The sequence below is a fragment of the Cebidichthys violaceus genome, unplaced genomic scaffold (genome assembly GCF_023349555.1).
Source record: "Cebidichthys violaceus isolate CVI_PGR_0920_01 unplaced genomic scaffold, fCebVio1.0.p SCAF_5, whole genome shotgun sequence".
NCBI lineage: Eukaryota > Metazoa > Chordata > Actinopteri > Perciformes > Stichaeidae > Cebidichthys > Cebidichthys violaceus.
In genome coordinates, this window is record NW_027176705.1 from 1,138,183 (window position 1) to 1,144,213 (window position 6,031).

The window sequence follows — 6,031 nt, forward strand, 5'->3', positions numbered from 1 at the left end:
TTTGCAGCGGTGAAGAAAATACACTGCAGGTCTCAATATTTAGAGACTGACATTCTCTTCACAAACACCACTTTGACACAACACAGCGCTCTCTACAGTTACTGTGAGGTTCAGCAGCTTCTCCACCGCCTGCACTGTTACTGATGCGCTGTTTTACAATAGTAGCTTTGTTAAATGCTGATTGATGGGAAGTCTGGTTGCAATTATAAAGTTAACTATCAAAGAAATCACAACTCAAGTATTGAGGACATTAGATTACTGCCTAAATTGTACATTTTTAAATTAACACTTTTGTACATTTTTAATTAATAAAAAAGGATTTTAGATTTCCATGTTCTTTCATTTATTATTCCATTACTATTCCTGATTTTTTTAGGTTTTTGCCATGGTACGTTCCAGTATTATTTTAAGGCCAATTGAAGCTATTAGATGTTTTGGTGTTACATATTTTTTCTACAGTATATATATTATATACGTATGTGCGCTCCAGTGTTTTTCACATTTGTACTGTTGCTGGCTGATGCCAGAACCGTCTGGTAGTCCGCCATTGAATTGTCTGCAGAGACCCAATGCCTTTTAGGAGCAGACACAAAGTCTACATACTATATAGTTGGAATGCACTACATACTCAATGTTACGTCATACTACTCATACAGTATTAATAGTATGTTAGAATGCGATTTTGAGCAGAGCCACTGTCTTCTCTGATCCAATTACTTTAATGTATATTTCATTGGGCTGGCTTAATGTTTTTGTAGTTTAACGTCACCCTCTGCTTTAAGGTACTTATTGTATTATTCTGTTTTGGAAAACTCCATTATAATGGAGGATTTTTATAAAGGACGCTGGTCTGATGTGACTCTACAGAGGATGCTTGTTAGGAGTTGCCTGTGTGTATTTTCATGGAGCACACACATCAAAATGCTCACATGCATCATACATTTGCAAGCGTGTGTTTGTGTGAGCGCGAGCATGTGTGACAGGATAAGCAGCGGGGGGGGGGGGGGGGGGGGGGGACCGCTGATTAATGTCGATCTGAGCCTCAGAAGACAGTGGTCCTGTGGTGGGTGAAATACACACGGGAGACGTGTTAAAAGCCTGCGAGCTTGGTGACGATCCTCCATCAGATCCTCAGCCGTTTGAAAAGTTCATATAAACTGAAAGGCAGCCACTCAGGGAAATGGTCTTTGCAAACTCAATGAGAGTTTATCATCACAACACAGGGAGAGGCACCGTTTGAGGTGGAGATGCGCTGCCTGTAATCTCGTGCTCCTTCAGAGGTTTATCAGGGACCCCTCCTTTTTTTAAAAACTTGAGCAATAAAGCTCAAATCTAACTTCTGTCTTACTTGTCCAATAAAGTAAGCTAAGCAGCCAAAAAGCCTTTACACTGCAAATATTTCACATTTCATATTTCAAATTCATACTGGCAGCAATGCAAATCTGTGACAGTTGCAACACTTGATTAGAATAGATCAGTCAGCTGGAGACAGCAATTTCAACCAACTCATTGAGCCGAACATTAGCTGCCTGACATCAAGGACCAGTCCTTTGAGTGGTGTATGTCGTCGTTGTCATTATGAACTGCATAGTGTTGTGCTAATACAGGCAACAGTAAGAAAGAAGGGTAGTGCTTAGTGAATAGGAAAATAAATGCCTTCCAAATCAGACCGCGACACCCGTAGCAATGTTTTAGAGAATGTATCAACAGTTGGAAGAGAATCCAGTTTATATTTCTCTGTGAAAACTTTCTTGTAAAGTAAACCTTGAGCTGCTGGTGGCTGGCTGTTATGCAGTCTTTTTCAGCCTGCAACAGACAAACGTAGTCTCCTAAGCTCACGAACAATCAAATCCTTCCCACTGGTTAGGCATGAAAGGCCCACATGACAGTGATTTCCAGGGCCTTGGGAAAGTGGGAGGAAACCAGAGATGACTGTGAGGTGATGACGATAATTGTCTCATTTGGAGACTGATGCCCACAGGTAAGAGTAATTACGGAGGACCATTATTCGCTCCTGTCTGTGTGTGTGTGTGTGTGTGTGTGTGTGTGTGTGTGTGTGTGTGTGTGTGTGTGTGTGTGTGTGTGCTGCGGAGGCCGGTCTTTCAGGCGGGCCCCAGCAGCAGATTACAAAGGAGTGGCTTTCACGCGACATCCAAATGTGACACATAAAAGACAAAAGCGTGGATCAACAGAGGGTGTCTCAGCCCCATTCCACTACTTTGCCGTCAATGTGACAGATGGCATGGGCCCGTCTGAGGCCCTGGCAATGAGGAGTGCAGCGGCTTCAAAGGCCCTCTGTAATCTGCAGAAACATCACAGGCTGGGAGAAAGTGACTGTCTCCCAGACACCCGCCCTCGGAAGAGGGCGAGCGAGGCGCTAATGAAAGGCAGATAAAGGGATTGCAGGCACAGACAGCGCCTCATGAAAAAAAAAGAGAGCGAGAGAGAAAACATCAGGTAGGCTCGCCTTTTTTTCTTTGCCTTTCTTTTTCTTTTAAAGAATCTACAGATAAATGGTCTCGTCAGTCCTTTTGTGTTCCCTGAAAAACAGCAACACACTGATAAAGAGTTATTTTCAAAGCTCTCCTCCCCCATTGAGTGTGACTCAATTCAGACTAAATGGTCAGCGCTGAGTATGGGGTAAAGTTAGTGATGATGGAGGAAGATGAAGATTGCGCTTTTTGTTGGAAATGCCAACCGTTCCTTGTGTCTTTTGGTGTCTTTGATGTGCCAGTCAGGCCTGGCGCTCGCTGACAGCCACAGCATTAATCAGAGGAACTTGGTTCTTTGTCACACTTTGCCGCATTCATCTATGGCCCAGGAAGGAGCCTCATCCCTTCATTTGGACTAATCAATTCTTGCTTTTTGTTGACATCTCAGTGCACTGCAGGTTCACGTCTCCTTCTTGGTAGCACTGATGCCTGACTGCACCAATATCAAAAGCACAATATGTCCTTTTACGTTCCAGGAAATGATGGGGTGACGTCAAGCTGTACAACCCCCAACTATACGGAGCATTTAGCTCAAAACATAGTAGTTTTATTAGAAAAAGTCAAACAATTATTATCCTCTCTGTGGAAAAAAACCCTAACTTTTTAGGGTTACAGCATCAGTTTCCTCCACCACCCTGACACGGTGTGTTGGGGAATCTGGACAGCTAGCAGGTCCCTGGGTGCCTTCACAAGTTTACTAGGAGCAGCACACGCTATGGATGGGTTCAGTGGAGCGAGGATGGATCAGTCATGGTCTACACACCCTGGCTCAGATCCAGAGCCGGGGGATTTGTTAGCTGCTCTCAGGGTAACCAGGCCACTCTCCATTTCAACACATTTGCCTGTCGTTTCTGACAAGCCACTGGACTGTGTAGGCCTGTCAAAGCTGGTAATGGCTCTTATGTTCAAGGAATACACACAACACTATGTTATACATCCTTTTTAGTGTGTAAAACCATATCACAGAGGTGTGTAGCAAAGAAAAGAGCAACAAACCTAGTCTCAGCTACATCACGGAAATGCAGTGCCTAAAACTTAGCAACCCAATTTCACTCCAATCACTCAAATACCTTCATGATTGTACGAGTATTGTATGAATTTTGACTTAAAGTGCTGTTATCAATACAGTTCTAGTATTATAAAAATCCTGTTCGCGCATGTGGACATCCACCGACTTTGTATTTGTCAGCCTGTCTCTGCACCCATACAGGATTTTTTCTTTCTTGGTGACATATCTTTTGCAATTAATGGCATTCTGACTCTGACATGGATTAACCTTGCCTGCCAGTGCGGAATCCTCTTAAAGTGAAATGCTTCAGATGCCGCTGCTTCTTATATTTGAGTGGCAGGAAATGTCATTTTTTGTGTGCATCTATTTTGGAGAAAGTTATTTTTATGTTCATAGCCACTGTAGGAATTGCTGATTTTTAATTTCATATAAAGGTTCTCGATACAATATTCAGGGCATTAACAGCAGCAAACAACTTTTTCTGTGAGAATGAAGTCAATATTCCTTTGTGTCTGTTGCAATCCGATCTTCTCTGTGCTTCGTTTACATAACCGGGCCGGCTCTGCGCCGCCATCATACGGTGGTTACAGCTGATAAATCCAACCTGACCGACGGGTTCCCCCTCAGGTAAACACTGTAAGCTCTGTCAGCACTGTTGCCCTTGCTTGCGCTGTTAGCACCATCAGCCGCCGCCATGTTTAGAGTCATGTAGAGGCCAAAGATATTAGAGAAATTTCTCGATTCTAAATGACATCAGTATGCGGACATGAACGACTTTGCATCGCTGCTGTCTGCCACGCTTGTTTCTCTCCTCTGACCGTGTTTCACAGAGAGCGGAGCTTACCCACACTGCGTGCACAGAGCAGATAGACGCCACTCAGCAGTCCACTAGCTTGTTGCTCTCCCTACCAACCTTAGCCGCTGTGTTGTCAACAGTGTGAGGCTGAAATTCAAACGTGGTGTTGTTAACCCCTTTCAGGAGATGCAGTGACTTTAACCAAGTGAAGTAGAAGAGCTAAGAGTAAGTCTGCTAGCTGTTAGCAGCTAAATCATGCAATGTAAAATACCATAAAGTTGGCATTCAGTGCCTTAGAGCTTGTGAAGACACAGCAGAAGGTTTTTTTGTTTTGTAATGTTTATGTCAAAGATGGAGCTTTTATATTGTATTCTGTTGTGATCAGATTTTTGAAAGCACGTTTTAAATAAAAAGGAAGGTCAAATGTATCTGACTGCTTGTATTTGATTATTGAAAAAGTAGCCATGAGTAGTAATATATAAAATTCATGACGTGATACATTGAGATGCATCGATAATTGTTGTGCATTCAAATTGTAATTTAATCGTGAGACTAGTGAAGTGTCACACCTCTAATACCTCCACACATCTTCAAATTCAGCACCTTTAAGAAAGGCCAACAAAACATCAGAAAAATGGATAACTAAATCTCACTCGAAATGCTTCAGAATGAAATGTTTACCCATCATCTGTAATTTGTATTTAGTGCCAATAAGCAAACGTTAGCATACTATCACACTAAATTAGGATGGTGAGCATGGTAAACATTATACCTGCTCATCAGTAACGTGTTGGCAGTGTCATTGTGAGCATGTTGTTGTTGTTAGCATTCAGTTTAAAGCACCGCTGGGCCTCGTGGTAAACACTCTGCAGATGAGGGATGTGTCCATAAAGCTCTGGTTTGGAGTTGGGGCAACATAAAATGTCTGGGTGTCAGCTGCTGTTTCACTTTTAGCTCCGCCAGATTCCTCTCCTCCTCACGCCCTTCTGGGGGATACAAAAGTCGTTCAAGAGTTGTGTAATTAGATGGAGTTTAATTAAAGGACAATTAAAAAGAAAAAAAGCCAGACAAAAAGGCAAAATACAGAGACTTGTAAAACGGCAAATGAAATGCTTAACAAGCTCAGTATCACCGTTCAGAGCCCTTATTTGCATGGCAAACCTCAACAGTGAGCATGTTAACTATTTTGTGGGTTCAGTGTTACTGTCACTATAAAGATGAGGTTCTATAATTGAAACATAACAAAACAAACATTTTTCAGCATGTCAAAATCGTACTGTATCGCACTATTTTTCAACTTGCGGCCTACTCCACTTTTTATTCATAAATTATTATCATGACAATATTGTTTGCGTTTGTGCATGATTATTCTTCTTCTGTGGGTTTGACCCCGCATGCATTATTTAGTGACTAAACCAAAACAAGAAGTTCAATATTTGCACCTGTTTCATTTTTTTTTACACAATCTGGTGAGTTAGTTTACATGAAATAAGTGTTGTCCAAATAGTCATGCTGTAAGTGTAACCCCTGCACTTCTGTTAACTCAGTGATAATTAATATAAGTAAGAAACAGGAGCCCGTCCACCCTCCGTGTGGCTAATTGCCCCAGAGGGAGTCTAAAAAGCCACAAGCTGTTCTGCTCCTTGTCATCACTGGACTGACTGCAAACTGGTGGCTTCTGTGCTCACACACTGCACATTATTCAGTCAACGTTGAACACTAATTGTTTCTGAG